The sequence below is a fragment of the Panthera onca genome, chromosome B2 (assembly GCF_046562875.1).
Source record: "Panthera onca isolate mPanOnc1 chromosome B2, mPanOnc1 haplotype 2, whole genome shotgun sequence".
NCBI classification, from domain to species: domain Eukaryota; kingdom Metazoa; phylum Chordata; class Mammalia; order Carnivora; family Felidae; genus Panthera; species Panthera onca.
In genome coordinates this window covers 79417687-79440507 of record NC_138343.1, presented here as the reverse complement: position 1 = coordinate 79440507, position 22821 = coordinate 79417687, and the positions used below count along the sequence as shown (strand labels likewise).

Genomic DNA, 22821 nt, shown 5'->3' with positions numbered 1-22821 from the left:
TATTTTGGGATAATTACAGTCCTTGGGCAAGCCAGCCCACCAGGTTGGGAACGAATGAGCTAGAGTGTGTGAAAGTTCTTTGGAACTTGTCATTCCTATGCTATATACTACCAGCCTCCGCCTGCTGCAGCCCTCCCACTCCTGTGTGCTGATTATAATATTGCCATATCTTTCAGGTCCCAGAAAGGCTGTGGCCCGGTCTATTAAAGTAACCCTCTCTACTAGGCAGTCAGGAAATGGTCTCCAGAGCTAGCATGCTTGAGAGCCACCCAGGTCCCGTCATACCTGACTCACCATAGGGACACATCTACTATGCCCAGTATTTGCAGCTCAGAATGCAGGTCTAGAGCCTGGTCTAGCCTGGTCTTGAACTCTGGCTGGTAGGTTGTCAAAACTGGCTCCACCAGTCCTTGCACCTGGGTGTGATCCTCAGAAGGCCCTTTCTCCTGAAACTGGACCCTATTTGTAATAATCTTCCTTATGTTTAGGGCTGTCTTGATTCAATATCTTGTAGCGTTCCAAACAAATCAGAAAAACAGGATTCTTGGCTCCAAGCCGTCTCCTCCATCCAGCAGCTGGAGAGCCTTTCTGGACTTGTGTTAACCTTGATTGTCTTGGGCCATCCCCCTTGACTTTTCAGACTGCTTTGCCAATGACTCTGGCAGGTTCTAGTTACTCTCTCTTCTCCTTAGCCCAGGGGGACTTCCCAACCTGATACTCAACTAGGATTTTGCTCTTTTGATCTTTGTACACGTACACACACACACACAAATATACACATAAACTTTTTTTGAGGTGGTTTTAAAAAAAGGAAACAATAGACCAATAGAACAGTAATGTGGTGGGAATGTAAAATGGTGCAGTTGTTTTGAAAAACACTATGTCAGCTCACAATATTAAACAGACGGTTATCATATGATCTTATGACCCAGCAATTTCACTCCTAGGTATATACCCAAGGGAAACAAAAACATGTCCACACAAAAACATGTATACAAATGTTCAGGGCAGCATTAATTACAGTGGCCAAAAGGTAAAAATAATCTAAAGGTCTATTAATGGATAATGAATTAAAAAATGTGGTATATCCATATAATAAAATATATAAAAAGGAACGGAGTGCTGATATATGTTACAACATAGATGAACCTTAAAAACATTATGCTAAATGAATAAAGCCAGTCACACACACCAAAAAAAAAAAAAAAAAAAAAAAATATATATATGTATATGTATATATATACATATACATATATATACGTATATATATATATGTATATATATACATATGTATATATATTGTATGATTCTATGTGTATGAAATGTCCAGGAAAAGGAATCTAAGAGATAGAAACTAGATATGTGGTTGCCTAGGGTTGGGGGAGGGTAGGTGATGGATATTTCTTTTTGGGGTGATGAAAATGTTCTAAAATTACATAGTGGTCATGGTTGCACACCTCTATGAATATATAAAAAACCACTGAAGTGCGCAGTTTCTTTCTTTCTTTTTTTTCCCCCTGGGTCACAACGCCCTTTATTCAGACGGCGGCGCACAGCACTGGGCCCTTGGCTGCTCCGGTGTTAACGCGGAGACGAGTGCAGAGCTCGGCCGCCCTAGTGATCTGCTGCTGTCTGAACTGCGGTCCACAATAGCCGCACGTCCCGGTTTTTGTTTCTTTGTCCAGGTTTATGTACAGTTCCGGGTGGCAAAAGCACCCCGCCCCCCGCCGCTATCACACGCGACCACAGGACTGTCAGCTCCACTCACAGGCTGCTCAGCAATGAAATCAATGACAAAGTTTTCATTCACCTCTTTCTTTCGACCTACAAATCGAATTTTCCTATAGTCCTTATCATCATAAACCTGGCCGGTGTGCGTAATCTTCTCTCCGGTGGGTGAGGTCCGCACCCCTAGACGCCTGGCGCCCCGGGGCAGCCTCAGCGCCTACGGGCCGCTCCCGCCCAGCAGCCGGCAGAAAGTCACCGTCCTATTTATTTTTTTATAATTTTTTTTTTAAGTAAGTTCCATGCCCAACATGGGGGCTTAAACTCATGACGCTGAGATCATGCTGTACCGACTGAGCCAGAAGGTACCCCAGGATATACACATTTTAATTTTAAAAGTACTGTCAAATTGTTGCTGAAGTGGTCATAATAGTTTATACTCCCTCTGGCAGTGAGTGGGTATCCATTTCCTTATGCCTTGACACACACACACACACACACACACACACACACACACACACACATTTGACATAACATTTGATATAACAAATCCTTTTTGCAAAGCAAATAGGTGTAAAGTGGATTCTTATTTCCATAATTAACTACTAAGGAAATTGGACATCTATTCTTAGGATTGCTTTTTTATACTCTTTCCCGCTCTTTTCTATTGGACTGTTTGCCTATTTATTTAATTTTTAAATTTTATTCTCACTAGGCTCCACTCACAATGTGGGGCTTGAACTCATGACCCTGAGATTAAGACCCTGAGCCAGTCAGGCACCCCAGCCGTTTTACATTTTATCTTTAGTAGTTCTTTATATATATTTTGTTTGATAAATACCTATATAAATATCTATGTAGTATCCATATCTATCTGCATATGCAAATATTTCCTACCTAGTCATTACTTTATGGTTTTTGCTTTTCTTATTTTACTTAAGGCTTTCTGTCCTGCCAAGATCAGAAACATATGATCTTGGTATGAGATAGGGAACTAATTTTATTATATTTTCCAAATGACTAGACCATTGTCCCAATGTTATTTATTGAACCCTTTATCTTTTCCTCTGCTGTTTTGAAACACCATTTTTCACATACTAAATTCTTAGTTCAATGGCAATTCTCAGGCTTGTATATAAAAGTGAATCTGAAACCAGTAGACACAGGAAGTCCATGTGAGGAGAATGAGACTGGCTCTCTGAACTGTCTGGCCATGGGAGTTTCCAGCAAGGAAAGCATGGGGACTTTCCAAAGTTAGCACTGGACATTTTAGCATTAGGCAAATAAATTGGAAGCTAATACTCCACATCCTCATAATATTAATTAACAATTGATTATGTCATTTTCACTTTTTCTTTCCAGAATCTATAAAACATTGTCGCCCACTTTGGTGCAGAAAGTGGTCAGGATATTTATCTTTCAGCTCCTTTCCTGTGATACCCCCTTCAGACTGCCCATGTCCCTTAATTAAAGGTCACTGCTCTTCTCTCCTTCTGGAGTCTGGTTAAAGTCTCTCCCCTGGTTCCTTTGGACCTCTGCTGCTATTAGTCCTGGGTCCTTGCAAGAACTTTACACCTTTCCTACACTTTTGCAAATAGTTCAGTGGTGTGCTAGTAAATGGCCAGGGTTGGGGGGGCGGGGGGAGGAGGGAAAGAGCCTTAATTTGTAGCATTTGCCAATTGCTTAGTGTAAATATTCCCATCGTGGCCCGTTGTAAGCTACTAGTGTGAAATCACTGAACACAGACTTGGGAGGAAGTGCTAAGAATCAGCTTTTGTAAATAAAACATGAAAATAAATTATTTTTTAATTATCCTAATTTAAGTGTGCTCCAGACTGATGCTGACACCATCCTGGAACACCGACTCTTCACTCAGAGAAAGGAACTCTCTTTTCTATAGGACTTTAGTCTGGGAAGAGGTAAGCCCAGAAGCTTCAGAAGCTGTCTGAAAGTGACGCCAACCAAGAGGAAGGCGGAGCTAAGAGGGGAGGCAGGGAAATTCCTGGATATCATTTGAAGCCTTGGATGTAGCCATAGTTTAAGTGAACTGGGCCCTAGCCTTTTCAGGAACACAGACTAATAAATTCTCTCTCTCTCTCTCTCTCTCTTTCCCTTTCTTTTTCAGTTTTTGTTTATTTCTTTGTTTTTGCACAGAAGTTTAGCACAGTAATAGGCCCAGATTCCTCCCAATTTGTGATTCTATCTCAGGCATTAGGTACCATTAATAGGAAAAGTAGATTTGAAAAGATTCATGGTTTACAGGTTTACAGTATTCAGATTTACACAGCAGGTTCTTTCAAATTATACTTAGGGGAATAAATCAGTGACAATTTGGCAATCTTGCAAAGTACAGAGCCTTCCAATTCTAAAGGATTTTGCTGGTGAGTCATTAAGTTAAAAAAAGAAATCCATATCGGTAATAAATCTTTGTAGAAGTACTCTATGTTCTTTTTAAAATTGATTGTTTCTCAGTGGCTACTTCAACTAACATTATCAAAAGAATAGATTTCTGTTATAATATAAAATGATGCTTTCTGAGAAATTGTTCCTAGTCTTATTTTTAAAAAAGAGTTGACATAGGAGATATATTGTGGAGGGTACTTCCAGAAAACCAGAACTTTTAATAAATTTATTCTGTTATCATTTTTTTAAAGCATTTATTTATTTTTGAGAGGGGGGCAGGCACAGAGAAAGAGGGGAACAGAGGATCTGAAGTGGGCTCTGTGCTGACAGCAGCGAGCCCGATGCAGGGCTTGAACCCACAAACCTTGAGATCATGACCTGAAGTCGGACGCTCAACTGACTGAGCCATCCAGGGGCCCCTAATCAGTGTTATTTTCATTGCTTAATATTATAGATCATAAACATTTATCAGTTTGGACATTTGGGGTTATGGTGCTTGTGGGAGATGCTATGTAGAGACCTAAATGTCATTCAGCTTAGGACTTACTGTACTGGAATCCCAAAGCTGTGGTGACTGAGGACAAAAGAGGAGTCCCCAAATCCATCCTCTTACCCAAATGCTCCTCACTCACCCTCCACATATGCCATGTGCTGTGGCAAAGACCAATATATTCTTCCCCTTCAATCTGTCACCTTCTCTCTTTTTCCATGAATTAAAGCATTCATTGCTTTAATTCAGGCCTTTGGTTATTTGCAGTGGCCTCATAAGTGGTTTTCCTGCCTTTAGTCTCGTCTTCATTCCATCTTGTTCTGCCTCTGTCGCATCGCTTCCTGAGGGCAGAAGCTCTGGGTTTTCGGCTAACTTCCAATCACGGCTCTCTTACCTCATTTAGGGCACTGAGGGGGCACACTGCTCTTCTTATGTAACATAAAAAGCAAGCCAGCATTATTTCTAAACCAAAACTGGCTTTTAAGTCAGGGATTTTTAGAGGTTACACATATTCCTCCCGATTTCTGAGCAGGGGAGTGACTTACTTAAGGACAAGTTACAAAGGTCAGGACCTGTTAAGGACATCTGCTATCTTTAAGAAGGAAATTCCATGGTTCTGTGCTGGCTTCAGAGCAACTCAGACCCTGTGAGGTGCTTTCCCAGGGTTCCTCCAGGATAGGAACCTGACCTACTTTGGGAGATGAGGGACTATTTCATCGGGGAAATGATATTTCTGTTGAAACCTGAGTGAGTAATGAGCATGACTTTCTGAAAAGAAGGAGAGGGTGTTGCAGGGTGGTACTCCAGGCAAGGAAACAGTTTCGGTGGAGGCCTTGGGGCCTCAGGCAAGCAGGAGCCCAGGGCATTTAGGGAACTGAAAGTCTCATATGCCTGGTGGGCAGAGAGCCAGGGGAAGAGGGCTACTGGAGGAGGCTGGAAATGCACACAAGGGTGAGATCTTGTGCAGCCTTGCAGACAGTGCTGAATTTAGGATTCAGGCCAGGTCTGGAATTAAGAAGGTCAAGAGTTACTGAGATAGAGCTTTAAGGTCATCACCACAACAAAATTTATGTGCATAATTTTTTCTGTCCTTAAGGTTTCATTATATAATTAATTGACATTACAAAACAAATTAGATTTTAATTTTCATGTCACATTAGAAGAGGGGCTTTTCTAAAAAGTTTATTTATTTATATTGAGAGAGAGTCAGCACGAGCAGGGAAGGAGCAGAGATAGAGGGAGAAAAAGAATCCCAAACAGGATCCTCACTGTCAGGACAGAGCCTGGTGCAGGGCTCGAACCCATAAACCATGAGATCATGACCTGAGCCTAAGTCAGACGCTTAACTGACTGAGTCACCCAGGCACCCAGAATAGTGGCTTTTTTATCAAACATTTTATTATGAACATTTTTAAAGAAAGAGGAAAATTGAAAGAATTATCTACACTCTGCAATTAATGTTTTATTATATTTGTTTTGTCACGTATTTATCCATCTAGCCATTCTTCTTGGCATTCATCAATTCATCTTATCTTTTGATGTGTATCAAAGTAAGTTGCAGACATCAGTAAACTTCATCCCTTGACATGTCAGTATGCATATCATTAACTAGAGCTTAATGTTTCTTTATGTTTCCTTTTGTGTGTGTGTGTGTGTGTGTGTGTGTGTGTGTGTGTGTGGTAAAAGTCATATACAGTGAAATGCAAACATCCTAAATGTTCTATTTAATGAGTTTTGATAAATAAATAAATAAATAAATAAATAAATAAATAAATACACATATATAAATCTGAAGTTTCAAACAATATACAACTTTTATCAAAAATTGTCACCGTGTACTGTTGTAAGACTCTTACATTCTACATGAAGTGGTATAATATCAGTTCAAGGTAGACTGTGATGAATTAAGGATGCATATTGTAATCTTTAGCAATCACTTTAAAAATGTTAGAAAAAAAGCCAATAGAGGAGATAGGCTGGAATACAAAAAATACTCAATCCAAAAGAAGACCAAAAAGGAGGAACAAAGAAGAGAGGGGACAAATAAGAAATAAATAATGAAGGGGTAGACTTAAATACACCTGCAACATATTTCCCTATGCCTTGACATATATATATATATATATATATATATATATATATGACATATTTGACATAACATTTGATATAACGAATCTTTAAGTTTTGCAAAGCAAATGGGTGTAAAGTGGATTCTTATTTCCATAATTACTAAGGAAATTGAACATCTATCTAGGAATGCCTTTTTATATTCTTTTCCGCTTTTTTCTATTGGAGTGTTTGCCTATTTATTTATTTAATATTTAAATTTTATTCTCACTAGGCTCCACTCACAATGTGGGGCCTGAACTCATGACCCTGAGATTAAGACCCTGAGCCAGTCAGGTGCCCCAGCCTTTTTATTTTTATTATTTTATTTTATTTTATTTTATTTTATTTTATTTATTTATTTATTACTATTTTTAAATTATTTATTTATTTTTGAGAGAGATACAGAGTGCGAATGGGGGAGGGACAGAGAGTGAGGGAGATACAGAACCTGCCAGGGTCTAGGCTCTGAGCTGTCAGCACAGAGCCCAACGTGGAGCTCGAACTCACAAGCTGGGAAATCATGACCTGAGCCAAAGTTGGATGCTTAACCAACTGAGCCACTCAGGCGCCCCCCAGCCTTTTTATTTTTAATCTTTAGTAATTCTTTATATGTATTTTGTATGATAATGTTTTAATGTAATTATACTAAATACAAGCAGAATAAATAGCCCGATAAAAAGACAGCGATTATTAGCATGGATAAAAAGCATGATCCAATTATATACTATTTACAAGAGATGCATTTAAATATAAAAACACAGTTTGAAAATTAAAGAGTAAAAAATCCATACCATGCAAACACTGAACGTCAGAAAGCTAGTATTTCTATATATCAGAGGAAACAGATTTAAAGAAAAAGAGTATTTCCAGGGATAAAGAATGGTATTGTAATAATAAAAGGGGCAACTGATCAAGAAGAAGTAAAATTCCTGAGTGTATATACACCTAATAACAGAGCTTCAAAGTATGTAAAAGCAAAAATTGATAATAAAGAAATAAATCTGTAATTATATTTGGAGATTTGAGTACTCTTTTATCAGTATGTGATAGAATAACTGACAAAATAACAATAAGGATATAGAAGATTTAAGCAATACTCTCACCAATTTGACCTGACATACTTAGATGATCCAATAATTTTATTTTATTTTTTTTATAAAGTTTATTTATTTATTTTGAAAGAGAGAGTGCAAGCAGGGTAGGGGCAGAGAGAGAGGGAGAAAGAGAATCCCAAGCAGGCTCTGTGCTGTCAGCACAAAGCCCGACATGGGGCTCAAACCCACAAACCATGAGATCATGACCTGAGCTGAAGTCAGACGCTTAACTGACTGAGCCACCCAGGCACCCCTGTTCAATGTGCACATTGAACATTCACCAAGATACATTTTATGTTACTGGGCCATACATATAACTGAAAGATAATATGATTTACAAGAAAATAAAAATATAAAATACTTAGGAATAAATCAATGTAACAAAAAATGTGCAAAACCTGTACAGTAAAAATATGAAATATTGTAGGGATAAATGTCTAAATAAATGGAGTGGTTAATTGTTCATGAATTGGAAGCCTCCATAGTTGTATTATGCCTACCCTCTGTAAATTGATCTATAGAGTTACAGCCATCCAGTCAAAATTCAAGCAGGATCATTTTAAAAGAAATTTACAAGCTGGTAGTAAAGTTTATGTGAAATTGCAAAGGATACAGAACAGCTAAAATGATCTTGAAAAAGGACAATGTCGAAAGACTTTACTACCTGATTTCAAGATTACTAAGAAGCTCTACAGTCATCAAGACAGTGTAATATTGGTGTAAATAGATCAATGGAACACAATAGAATCCAGAAATAGACTCACACATATACAATTAACTGATTTTCAACAAAGGTGCCAGGGAAACTCAATGGGGAAAATGACAGTCATGTCAACAAATGTGACTGGAACAACTAGGGATGTATATGAAACAACTAGGAATGTATGTGAAAAAATTGTCAGGGGCTCCTGGGTGGCTCAGTTGGTTTTGTGTCTGATTTTGGCTCAGGTCATGATCTCACAGGTTTGTGAGTTTGAGCCCCACATTGGGCTCTGTGCTGACAGCTCAGAGCTGAGCCTGTTTCAGATTCTATGTCTTCCTCTCTCTTTGCCCCTCCCCTACTTGTGCTCCATCTCTGTCTCTGTCTCTCTCTCTCAAAAATAAATAAACATTAAAAAAGTTTTTAAAAAAGAAAAAATTGTCACTGTATGTTATACTCATAGTATATACTGATGACAAATTACAATTTTGAGTCTATATTATCCATACCCTGGGAAATAAATTATGCGTGTTAACTCCTATATGAGCTCTCTCAAGCCTCAGGAGTATTATTTATTAAATAAAGCTTATTAAAGGGTTGCAATTACATTGAGGATATGAAGGCATCATTTAGAAAATAGTTGGAATCATTAAATAATAGTTTATTTTCTGGGGAATATAAAAAAGACTATTTTTTAGAGCGGATTTAGTCCCTCCCTTTATATCCATAGCAGAAGAAATTTCTATTTTCATTTATGACCAGCGATACATATTGGTAAGATGCCTAGCTGGGGATGGAGAGGCAGGTGCAAAGTGAAATGTCATGAGCCGGCAGCTGTATAGCTTGAAAGAGCTAATAGAGTTAATAGATCTATAATTGATTTATTCCTAAGGCTTCTTGTAGATACTGGAAGAATCAAGTTCACTGTGTGTCCTGTATGCAGATGGAGACCAGCAGAGGTTAATTAAAAACAGAAGTTCCTGCCCTAACAAACTAAAATGTAAATGTAACTAGATTTTGAAAAGTTTTTCCTACTATGTGCTGGGTTTTGAGAGGAGGTTTCTCAAGGACAAAAGACCAGGCTGCTATATGTATAGTTCTAACTCCCAGATCCAGGAGGCTTTGTAATAGGGTAAGGTTTGATATTCTCCAAGGATTTCCTGAATCCAAAATGGCTATTGATTCTGAAGAGTCAAGTTGCAGCTGAACTAGCAGTGCAGTTTCTTTCTTATCATTCCAATAATCCAAGAGAGTCTCCCAAAAGCTTGAATAAAAATGGTCCCACCACAGAGCGCAAGCGGCACAGGAGCAGAAAGAGAGGCTCTAGGCTCTGAGCTGTCAGCACAGAGCCCGATGCGGGGCTCAAACTCACCAACTGTGAGATCATGACCTGAGCTGAAGTTGGACTCTTAACCCACTGAGCCATCCAGGTGCCCCTTCTTCTTTTTATCGACTGTGCAGGCAAGGACACTTCCATTACTATAATGTTACTTGAAATGTTCAAGTTACAGGAGGGTTGATTCGATTACATTTCTGTTGAGTTAAATAACAGGCCTGAGGATACACTTTGAACACTGTCACTGCAGGTTACTTTCTAAGCCCTGCTAATGTTACAAATCATCTCTTAGGAAGGATTACTTTTGCAAGTGGGTCATCTCAACAATTTTGTGTTTATTCTTAGTTGGCTATTTATGGAGCAAGTACCCAGGGCCAGGCTAAGTGCTTTACTTATTACTATCTAATGTGATCTTCATGACATCCTCTCAAACAGATACTTTTATTTCCCCATTTTACATTTAACTTAGTTTAGGACAGAGAGTTAGACAGTGGTAGAGATAAACCTCAAACACAGACCCGAGTCCACAATAACAAGCTCTTACAACTATTCCATATTCCCTTACTGAGCTCAGAGGGTGATGTAGTCCTGATCTTACCCCAGATCCCAGGCACCTTGCTGAAACTCCCTGTGTGTTTACTATCAACTGATTGCCAGGGCTGGGCAGAAAAACTGTCTAGGCAGGGCAGGGTGAGATAATGCAAAATGCAAGAAATCGCTTGCCTTTGGCAAGTTCTTAAGATCTAGTTAGGCAGTTGTTTTCAACTTAAGATGCATAGGTAGGGGCCAAGGGTAGGCTGCCCCAAGCGTAGGCCATTATGGCATGAAGATTATTTTGAGTTAAAAAGCAATCGAAATCCAACAGGTTTAGGAAAAGTTCTTTACCTCCCCCCTCAACTGCCTAAAAAGCATTTAGATAGAGGATCTGCTCCAAGAAGAGAGCTATCACCGTAAAGAACTACCTTACACTAGGAACTAGATATGGTAGACAGGGAGGAATCCAGCAAGGCCTGTTTGATCAAAGTCCTCTGTGTCTCCTTGTTTTTGAGTGGCCCAGCAAACATTTGTTTACCAAACATGCGCTCCTTTTCATTTTCCTGTGAATTGCATTTTTTCCTTTTGAAATCCCAGACTTCTACTCCCTTCTCCTTAATTCAGAATGACATATATACCTTATTTCCATGTCTGAGTGGATTCCCCCTAGGAATGCTATTAAATTTTATTTTCTCCTGTTAATCTGTCTCGTGTCAATTTGATTCTTAGTCCAGCTACAAAGACCTTGAAGGGGACAGGACATTCTTGCTCCCTGACACACACTAGAATAATCTATGGAACTTTAATAAAGACTGATGACAGAAACTCTGATTTAATTAGTCCAGGGTGAAGCCTGGGCATCAAGATTTTTAATACTCCCCAGGTGATTCCAATGTGCAGCTAAGGTTGGCAATCACCTAGTTTGAATGAAAAAAAAAAACCATAAAATAACATTAAAAAACCCCGCTATAATGTACAAAATGATATATTATTAAATGTATTTATTCCTTACCTCTTTCCACAAAGGATAGGGCTTGGCCAAAAAATTATTCAATACAGAATGAATTCCACTGAGGGGCATGGAGTTCGAAGCACTTGTCAAAAGGGCACAGATGGGCTGGGACTCACAAGGTCAGTGTAGAAATAATTCAGGTATATTTTCTCTCTCTGGTTTGGTTTGCAAGGCAGCAGTGGCAGATTTTAGGAGAAGTGGTTCTTAGAAGACAGCGAGTGGTCCATGTACAGTTTCCAGGTGGGTGATTGGGCCAAAAACTGTTTCCCAGCAGCTGATTGGTCTGGAAGCTGTTTCCAGGCTGTCTAGCCGGTAGATTGCCTTGTCTCCAAGGGTTATTCAATCTGCAAAGTGGTAACAAGTCTCAGAAGCTTGTGTGGAATGATAATTTTTCCCCATTACAGAAGCTTATTGAAGAAAAGTATTTTAAGGATGACTCATAGGCACGTTGTATATTTTTTAGATTCAACTTTGCCAGGGGTTATGAATTGCTTGTAAGGCAGAAGGTCCCTGAATGATTTTTTCCCAAGTTGAGGAGTGGTTGGAACCATTCCATGAAAAATTTCCAGCTGTTAAAAGGGTAGCATTAAACTATTCAGTGCAGTTCAACTGTTGGACTAGTTCCTGTCTTTTCTTTCTCTTTCTCAAGAGCAGATGAGGTTGCTCTCAGTTTGCTGTCAGGAGGAAAAACAGATAAAGAAATGATGGTGGAATAATAGTGAAAGAAATCTGAGGAAAAGGGTAAAATCACTAAATTCCATAATCTTAATATTTAATGCTTTTCATTTTTGCATATTTTAAATCTAACTGAAAGTCAATATTATTTGGATGATAGGGCGCCTGGGTGGCTCAGTTGGTTAAACCTCTGGTTCTTGATTTCGGCTCAGATCACAGTTGGTGAGATAGAGCCCTGAGTCAGGCTCTGTTCTGACAGTGCAGAGTCTGCTTAGGACTCTCTCTCTCTCTCTCTTTGCCCCTTCCCTGCTTACTCTGTCTTAAAATAAATAAATAAATATTTTAAAAATATTTGGATGATGACATATGTAAAATTTAAGGTTTGACTGTCTCACCATGTATTTAAAAAAAAATTTTTTTTTTTACGTTTATTTATTTTTGAGACAGAGAGAGACAGAGCATGAACGGGGGAGGGTCAGAGAGAGAGGGAGATACAGAATCAGAAACAGGCTCCAGGCTCTGAGCTGTCAGCACAGAGCCTGATGCGGGGCTCGAACTCACGGACTGAGAGATCATGACCTGAGCCGAAGTCGGACGCCCAACCGACTGAGCCACCCAGGTGCCCCTCACCATATATTTTTTAAAGTTTTTATTTAAATTCCAGTTAGTTAACATACAGTGTAATATTACTTTCAGGTGTATTATATAGTGATTCAACACTTCCATATATCACCTGGTGCTCATCACAGCAAGTGCACTCCTTAATCCCCATCACCTATTTAACTCATCCCCCCACCCACCTCCCTTCTGGTAACCATCAATTTGTTCTCTATAGTTATGTCTCACCATATTTTTAAAACGATGCTCTCAATTTCTTTATTGTTTTTCTTTTAGAAAGACAGAGAGGGAGCACAAGTAGGGGAGAGGGGAAGGAGAGAAAGAGAGAATTTCAAGCAGGCTCCACACTCAGTGCAGAGCCCCACTCAGGGCTCAACCCCACAACCCTGGGATCATGATCTGAGCTGAAATCAAGAGTCAGACACTCAAACGACTGAGCCACCCAGGAGCCCCTCAGTTTCTTTATCTTATGGTGGCTCACCAAGTTCCTTTGAAAGTATGATGGCATAACATGATTTATGAGCAAATGGTATATTTTTAGCTTTAGAATCAATGACTATTTTTAAATGGCACACACCACATAACATTTGTTTTAATTATCTAATTTCAAAAATGACAACAATAATCAGCATTTATGGAGAGGCCACGTTGTGGCAGGCCCTTTTCTAGGACTTGAGATATGGTTGGCAAGAAAATGGACAAAATCCTCTTTCCCTAGCAGGGAAAGATAGGCATAACAGCCTTAGATGACCCAGAATGCTTCTGGGCTGCATGTGCTTCACACATATTAGCTCATTTCACTCTCTTAATCCTGTGAAGGAGTTGCTGACATCGTCTCTATTTCCTAGGGGAGGAAAGCAGTGAGCAGAGAGGTTCAGAGACTTGCTGAAGGACATACAGTTAGTGACCATGAGAGCTGGGATTTGTGGCTCCAAGGGCAGCATGCTTAACTGTAATGCTATTCTGTCTCTCCATAATTAGCTCATTTCTACTTATTCTGCTGATGCAAGTAATCAAAAGTCTTCCTTTTCCTTTCTCAAATTTTTTAAATTTTTACTTCAAATACTTAGTATTTCTCCACAAGGTATTGGATAGGTATTATTGCTGACACTTTCCAATTACAAGAGACTCACTCACTGTGTGTGCCTGGTACTTTAGTAACCCAAGAAAAAGAAGAAGAAATCTTTGCTTTGATGGACTTGCAGAGATGTTGCCTCAAAATAAAATGACAGGTAGATGATACCTACAGCCTCATATTAGAAAGTGATCCAAGGAAGCAGTTCCCAACCTTCTGTGCACATTAGAATCACCTACAAGAGTTTTAAAATAGGACATCTGGGTCCCACTTCCAGGGATTCTTTTTTTTTTTTTTTAAGTTTATTTTGAGAGAGAGAGAGAGAGAGAGAGAGAGAGAGCATGTGCACAAGCCGGGGAGGGGCAGAGAGACAGGGAGAGAATCCCAAGCAGGCTCCCTGCTGTCAGTGCAGAGCTTGGTGGGGGGCTTGATCTCACAAATGGTGAGATCATGACCTGAGCTGTAATCAAGAGTTGGACACTTAACTGACTGAGCCACTCACGTGCCCCCCACTTCCAAGGATTCCAACTCAATTGGTCTGGAGTGGGTTAAAGCATCAATATTTGCTAATATGGTAATCTGACAAAGTTATTGAATATTTAGAATCCAAACATTTAAAATCACAGTCTTTTTTTTTTCCATAGTCATTGCTAAAACCACAATTTTGAATCAGATTGACCTGGATCAAATCCCATGCCTGCCACTCATTAGCTGTGTGGTTATGGGTTATGTTTCTGTGTGGGAGGAAAAATTCCCCTCTCCTTTCTTAGGTTCTGGAGGTGGGCCTAAGAACTAAACTGATACAAGACTGGTTCATAGGAGAAAAGTGGACAGATTTTATTACATTTTTGCATGTGCGTGAGAGCTTTCACAAAAAAATGAAGACTGGAAGAAGTGACCAGAACAGGAAGCTTTTCCACCTTTTAGACAAAGATACCATAAATATGCGAAGAAATGATACGACGAAGGGGTTCAGTGAAGGGCAGTAAATTGTGGGAAAGTGGCTAGGAGATAAATGAAAAGGAAGCCAGTGGAAGAAAGGGGCTATTAGTAAGTTTGTTTGTACAGACCCATTTCTGTGTCAATTCCCAGTCTTCTGGTGATAAGGATGTTTTTCTCTTCCTGGTACAGGGAGGGTACTTTTCTCATGGGAAATTTTATGGTTTTGTTTTTAGGTAGAAAAGGGTAGATCAGAAAGACCCTCCTGCATCTGCTGTTTCTGAAATACCTTCAGCTCCAAATAATCAATAGCCCCAAGCAACGTAATTTGGGTGGCACGTCCTGAACTCTTTCATTTCTCAGTCTAAGCTTCTCTTTTCTCATCTGTAAAATGGAAATAATTATTTACTTCTTAAGTGTTGTTGTAAGAATTAAAGAATATGTGTGAAAATAACTTTCACAGTCCTGGTTCAAAGTGTGTCTAATTAATGGTTACTTTTATCCATTCATGGGTTAATTCACTCAGCAAATACCTGCTGTATTTCCAGCCATCATTCTGAGGCTACTGCATTGAGTAAAACTGACTAGGGTCTTGCCTTCCAAGTGCTACTTTGGATTTTTTTTTTAGCATGAATAAAACGTTAAATCTCATGGTACTTCTATTGTATTTTATTTTTTTTAAGATTTCTTTTATTTTTAAGTAATTTCTACTCTCAACATGCGTCATGAACTTACAACCCTGTAATCTCATGGTACTTCTATTACTCTATCCTGTACTCTATCCTGTACCTGGGATCCTATCCTTCCCTGTCCTCAGAGGGCACACTCCATCAGTTGTCCCCTCATCTCTCTCTCCACTGGCTTTTTGTCATATTCATTGAATTGTAATTGACTGAAGTGTAATCATCTTTTTTTATATTAAAAAAAATCTCTGAATCAAACCCTTTGGCTTCAAGTTTGGCTTCCAACAGTTACTGCCTTAGCTCCTTGCTCCTTTTGCTTCACAGGCAAGTATGGGTATTGCCTGCACTCACTGTCTCCACTCTGTCCACTTTATCACTTCTCATTCGCACTGCAGAATACTGTAATCAGGCTTCTGTCTCCATTACTCTCTATATATTACTCTCAATGGGGTCACTCCCTTCTTAAAACCATTCAATGAAGGGCACCTGGGTGGCTCAGTCAGTTAAGTGTTTGATTTCAGCTCAGGTCATGATGTCACGGTTTGTGGGTTTGAGCCCCACATCGGGTTTGGGGAGGGGCAGAGAGACAGAGGGGAACAGAAGATCCGCGCATGTGTGCTCTCTCTCTCTCTCTCACTCTCTCTTTCAAAAATAAACATTAAAAAAACAACAACCATTCAATGACTCCATATTTACCTTGGGATCACCTCCAAACTCTGAAGTGGCATTTGGTCATTTTCCAGCCTTCCTCTCCCTATTCTCTCTTCTATCTGCACTCACCTCCCCTACCTGCTGCCCAAGCCTCACACACCCCACAGAGTTGCTTGGGGTTCCTCACAGCATGTACTTGCACCTCTAGGCAGTGGTGCTCTAGAGCTGATTTGTACCTGCTTGTGAAGTACTTACTTCTTCCCAAACCCATGTTTAGGGATGTCATGTTGGGAGCTTAAAGTCTGCCTTGGTGGGAGTATTGATATCAAGGACATTGGCAAAATCTACAAATTAGGGCGTGCTTGCCTATCCCCAGAGAGATGGTTGTTAAATATTTACCACACACCATTGCTTTTAGACCTTTGCACATATGGTCCCCCAGACCCCCAGCTCAGCTCATCTTATGTGACTTCCTCTTGGAAGCTTCCCCTGACTCTTCAAGATTGGGACAGATATCCCTCTCTGTGATTCGTGGAAGGGTGGGCAGCCCCCCACAGCCCCCCTGTGGCGCTTATGCTGACTTTTTCCATATCCTGTATTGGCCAAGTCAAGTCATTGAGGTCAGGGCCTTGCTGTGTTCATTTGTCACTGTTCTCCTTGGATAGTACATGACATATAGCAAGGTGCTACATCATATTTTTAAATGAATCGATACATGAGTAATGGAAATAATAAGTCCTCCCTACTAAATAATAAGCTTTTTATGGTTCATTGATGGGTCTTCATCTTTGTAATCTCTGGATTTCCTCACATAATCAGCATTCAGTAGAAATATGAATTGAAAAGAGCAGACTTAAAGTATACTTTTTCTGGGTCTAAAACTAGGGCCCAATGGAAGATAACCATTATGAGCTTGGGTGGCTCAGTCAGTTAGGTGTCCAACTCTTGATTTCGGCTCTGGTCATGATCTCATAATTCGTGAGATGGAGTCCCGCATCGGGCTCTGTGCTGACAATGAGGAGCCTGCTTGGGATTCTCTCTCTTTCTCTCTCTCTCTTCCCCTCCCCTGCTTGCATGCTTGTGCTCTCTCTCTCAAAATAATAAGTAAACTTAAAAGAAAAAAAAAAAGACAACCATTCGATAAGTGAGTCAATGACCTTTGAAGTTAGCATTCTGTGGAATCCAAACCTGGCGTTTTGAAATACATCACCAGAAACTTCAGATGTTCCCTAGCCATCAACCTGCCTCAATGTACTACTCATTCGGTCATTTCTCCTAATAAGGTGATCCCAAGCTTATGCCACGTCTTTCTCTCTTCTTTATCTATAGCACAGCCACACTCCTTGCTCATAGATTTATATACATGTTGAGCCATGAGGTAGGGTAGGGAAGCGGTGTGGTGCGGTGAAAGGCACTTGGCAGTTGGGAGTCAGGAGACACTGGCTATGTCTGTCATAACCTTTCTGGAGACTTTGTCTCTTCATCTGTGATGGGGAAAATATCTTCCCTATCTAATTCACCAAGTTTTGGTAGGATCAAATGAGTTAATGTAGGCGAAAATGTTTTTTATAAATTTGGGGCATCTGGGTAACTCAGTAGGTTAAGCATCTGACTTCAGCTCACGTCATGATCTCGTGGTTTGTGGGTTCGAGCCCCACGTCTGGCTCTGTGCTGTCAGTTTAGAGCCTGGAGCCTGCTTCGGATTCTGTGTCCCCCTCTCTCTCTGCCCCATCCCCGCTCATGTTCTCTCTGTGTCTCAAAAATTAAAAATTAAAAAAAAATTAAATAATAAAGCTGCCATCTTATTAAAAAAAAAAAAAGAAAGAAAGAAATACAGAATCTCAGCCCTGCCCTGGACCTCATGAATCAGAGCCTACATTTTAAAGAGATCCCAAGGGAGTGAGTGCATTTAAGTTTAAGGCACTTTGCCTTAGGGACCATCTAATAATTTTCAAATGGGAAAACAACAAATCAGGTCTTGAAGGGTGATTTCCCCTCTTCAAAGCCTAATATGCATGGGTGGCAGAGCTTGGATTATGAACAAAGGTCTCCTGACTGCTGGCAGGTTCCAGCATGGCACACACCACCTCGCAGCCTAGGTCTTTAGCTTCCAAGCTGTGAGGCTTTGGGCAAGTTACTGAACCTCTCTGAACCTGTTTCCTCATCTATAAACTGGAGATGATAGCAATGTCTACCTTATGGAACTGTGAGGATTGACACAAATTGGAGAATCTCTGAACATTTTGTGCAAGGTAATGCATAATTCATACATAAAATTTTATTATTCTTAAATGGAAAGTCAGACAACGTTCTGCATAATTCAAAGTGGAAGTAAGTTTTTTTTTTTATGGCACACAGAAACAGATAGCTATTTATATCTCTGAACACCATCATGACTTGACAGTAATGTTTAGAAAGCAGTTAATTATTTTTCCTTCTAATCTTTTATATTTTCCATTGAAGAAAGTTGTGTAAACTGCACAGCAGAGGCACTCTGCTAGTCACTGTTATTCAATCACTTGTAGGTTAGACTGACCTGTTATTCTGAATTTGGTGAACCAGGGCCAAATTCAACCTTTAGAGCAGGCACACACATAATGTAATTGAAGAACCTGACTCACTGACCTACTTTCTTGGTCAATGAAACAGTAGAAGGCTTGATTACCTGGTTTTTAGCTCCATCTAGTGGCCATACACAGTTTAATTTTTGGTTGTAGAGAAATGAGGAATTCTAGTTCCTTTTTTTAACTCAAATATGTCCAGCTTATCATCATGCAGAGGAAATGATCCAATAAACAATTTTTAATGCTCTTTGTTATATTTGAAATAATAGACTTGGGATTCTTGGAGCTAGTGAGAAAGTTGGAGACCTTCCTATGTAGAACAGGAAGACTGGAATCATCTTTGATGCTTCCCTCATGAGATATGTCCATTCTATCATTGAACCAAAAAAGTTAATTTCTCAAAACATTATCCAGTCACATGTACTTATTTAATCCTTGCTGGGGGACTGTCTGCTTAGTGAAGGAAAGTATTGGATATTTCTCCAGACTCTAGATTTTGGTTACTGGGCCCTGATCTCTTGTAGTGCCTCGGAGGGAAATAGCTACAGGTGCATTCAGAAAGAAAAGGCCTGTGCAATAGGGCTTCCAGCCTCACAAAAGATGCCCTTTCTTCCATAGTACGGTCAATGATCAGTAGAGAGCTGAAGGAGTCATGTCAAGTGTCAGTGCAGGAAGCCAACCTTGCCTGGGGATATATTGTCTGAGCCCCTGGGACGAAGATGTAATTCTAGGCATAGAAGTGGGGGAAACCCCCCCAAAATGCCAGCGCTAACATTTCCTGCTGAAGAATACCTCTTTGGAAGAAAGATTATTTTGAACTGGTTATTTTTGAGCAACAGCAGACACAAAAGAAATTCTGAAAAGAGTAGAAGTTACTGTTTGTAAGGGAAATTCACCATTTATAGGGGAAAGGAAACCCCCATTCGTGAGCATGTGTCCCTTTTGGTACGTGGAAGAGAAAGATGACTCTAAAATTATAAGAAACTTATCAACAGAGAAAGCGCCACTTAAATCTGCATAAAAAAGTTTACATTTTACTCTGCTTTCCCTGGTCACTCCACATAAATGCACACCACCCCCCCCCCCCCCAACATCTTTCTTTTGTCTTCACTTGAAGATGGTATTCAAGGTGGTGTCTTGGGCTTTCTGGTGGGGAGTGTTACTAAGTGTCCCTGAGTATCTCCCATCTATACCTGATGTATACATATTAATAAACTTTGTTTTTCTTGTTAATCTCTCTTATTACAGGAGATAATGGCTAAAAACTCAGAAGAGTAGAGGAAATATTATTTTTCCTCCCCCCACACTACCTATTTAGTAGGAAGGGATTCAGAATTAAGATTAGGTTGATTAATAGAAAATAGAGATGTAATATTCTTGCACAAACATGTGGGTGGGGAATCAGATCTCTCTATGTAGGAGCCTGTTCAGGGTTGGGCATGTATTTGCACCCCTGGAACTGGAGTCGTCATATTGAGTCCTTGTTTGGGAATTGATGTTGATGAATTAAACAAGGAGGCCATTAGACTGAAGTGGCTCTAATGTCATGGCAGGCTACGTAAGCAAACCAAAATCTAAGCCTGTAAATGCCTCCAGGTTATGAAATCAAAATGCTAAGGACAACTAATCCCAAACAGCCAACTAGGCTTTAAGGTATAGCCAAATATAATTTATTTTCTTTGCTTCTACACCTCCTCTGTATAAGTCTTTCCCCTGGCTCCTGTCCCCATAGTGATCCAAACCATTTCCAGTTTAGCAAGCCCCAATTCAAAATGATTTTTGCTCAAATGAACTCTTTTTTTAAAGCTTATTTATTTGAGGGAGAGAGAGAGAAAGAGACAGAGAGAGAGAGAGAGAGAGAGAGAGAGAGAGAGAGAAAGGATCTCAAGCAGGATCCAAGCTGTCAGCACAGAGCCTGACTTGGGTCTCGATCTCATGAACCATGAGATTATGATCTGAGCCGAAATCAAGAGTCAGATGCTTAACTGACTGAGCCACCCAGGTGCCCCTTCTCTTAACATTTTTAATATGCCTCAGTTTATCTTTTAACAATGTGTAGACATGAAATTGGGCTTTAGAAGTCTCGGATCACTGAGAAAATACCTGGAGCCTCTGGGGAGACTAAGTTTGAAAGCATGGACTACAGACTTGAAACTCTTCAAGCAAGTGCAGCACTGTTGGTGGAAAGTGGGAAGAGACGGTGATTTTGAGTTTGCTCATATATTTCATTCTCTGCAGCTGCTAGCAATATACAAAACCAGAGAGGCACATGGAAGGTGATTTTTAAGGTCTCTGTCTCAGTTTCTGACTTTCTAAAAAACTGCATGATACTCTTAAAAAGGAAGACATTTTCAGGGAGCAAGAACTCTTGTCCCCTTCAAGGTCCTTCTAGCTAGATTAACAATCAAATTGACATGAGACAGATAAACAGGAGAAAATAAAATTTAATAGTGTCCATACAGGGAATCCTCAAAGACGTGGAAATTCCAAAGACCGTCAGGCAAAATGAGGTCATCCCCAACTAAAGAGAAGGGGTAGGGGTCTGGGACTTCAAAGAAAAGGAATGCACACCATAGGGCAATAAGACGAAGAGATGTTTGGTAATTAGATGTTTGCCCTGCAATAGAGATGGGTCACTCAGATAAGGTTTATCCTTATTCTGGGAAAGACCCCCCAATTTAGATTCTTCCATGCAGTTAAGGAAGAGACAAAAGTTTCTCTTGAGTCCACAAGGTCTCAATTGCCTTCAGAATAATCTTCATGCCACAGTGACCTATCTTGGAGTGGCCTGCCCTCAGCCCCTGTAACATACAGCAGTCAAATTCCTGGGTTCAGAAAAGCTTGTTTCTGCAAGCCTGGACATGCTTCCAGAGGTAAGGGTGGGTGTTATGGGTTGAATTGTCTCAAAAGATACATTGAACTTCTAAACTCTGGTACTTGTGAACGTGACCTTATTTGGAAATAGGGTTTTTGCAGATGGAATCAAGCTAAAATGAAGTTTTACTAGAATAGGTTCGGCCCTACTACAATATGACTGGGGTCATTTGAAGAGGGAAATTAGGACATAGCCACACAGAGAGAAGAGAACATCATCTTTTTTTTAAAAATTTTTTTTAATGTTTATTTATTTTTGAGACAGAGAGACAGAGCATGAACAGGGGAGGGGCAGAGAGAGAGGATGACACAGAATCCGAAGCAGGCTCCAGGCTCTGAGCTGTCAGCGCAGAGCCCGACGCGGGGCTTGAACTCACGGACCATGAGATCATGACCTGAGTCGAAGTCGGACGCTTAACCGACTGAGCCACCCAGGTGCCCCAGGAGAACGTCATCTTGACGACAGACACAGGGGGGTGTTGGCCATGTGAAGACAGAAGCAGAGGTTGGAACCAAGGAATGACTGGGGCTACCAGAGGCTGGAAGAGGCAGGGAAGGATACTTCTCCAGAGGCTTTGGAAAAAGGGTGGACCTGTTAGCCTTGATTTCAAACACCTTGATTTTTGAACGTCTAGCCTCCAGTACTGTGAGAGAATCAATTTCTGTTGTTTTAAGCCCCCCAGTTTGTGATGCTTTGTCAGTGGAAGAGTCCTCCGTTGGAAGATGAACCTCTGGGTCTAAGGGCATTTTCTGGGGATGGAATCCCACCTCAGGAACAGGGATGGTAAATCCCTGGGCAGTGAGGACTATGGAGATGCTGGCAGATACTTGAATTAATGCTTGCCACCTGAAGAAATACCTAATACTGCCTTTGAAGATCTCAGTGCTCTTACAGCAAACAGTGATTTAGTACTAATGGCTGAATGTCTGAGTTCTTTAGAACAGACTTTTGGGCACTAAAACCCTAAGAGTGTACCAGATAAATTTCCCTTTAAAAGGGATTGGGAAAAGTTGTCTGCATTTATACTAAGGTTAGGGACTTTAGTCCAGAGGACACTGGCTTCAAGAGCTTTAGATCCAGAAAGCATGGGTTGCAACAAGGGCAGATCCAAGTTTTTAGGGGTCCTTGTATCAGTTTCCTGGAGCTGTTACAAAAGAGTACCCAAAGCTGAGTGGCTTAAAACAACAAATGATTGCTGCACAGTTTTGGAGGCTAGAAATCTGAAACCGAGTTGTAGGCAGGGTCATGCCCTCTCTGACAGCCCCAGAGGAGAATCTTTCCTTGCCTCTAGCTTTTGGTATGTGCTGGCCATCTTTGGTATTCCTTGGCTTATAGATG

The 22821-nt window shown here is 40.3% G+C and overlaps 1 long non-coding RNA gene and 1 pseudogene across 4 annotated transcripts in view; both read right to left on the bottom strand.

Moving 5' to 3' along the window:
- Window positions 1-22821, bottom strand: part of LOC132667367 (uncharacterized) — a 48332-nt gene that overhangs the window by 23346 nt on the left and 2165 nt on the right. For all 4 annotated transcript variants that reach the window (XR_013555688.2, XR_013555690.2, XR_013555689.2 and 1 more), the window contains exon 3: window positions 11404-12077. This is a non-coding gene — a long non-coding RNA (uncharacterized LOC132667367). The remainder of the gene's footprint in view (window positions 1-11403; window positions 12078-22821) is intronic.
- On the bottom strand, window positions 1315-1990 carry LOC132667366 (NADH dehydrogenase [ubiquinone] iron-sulfur protein 6, mitochondrial pseudogene; annotated as a pseudogene).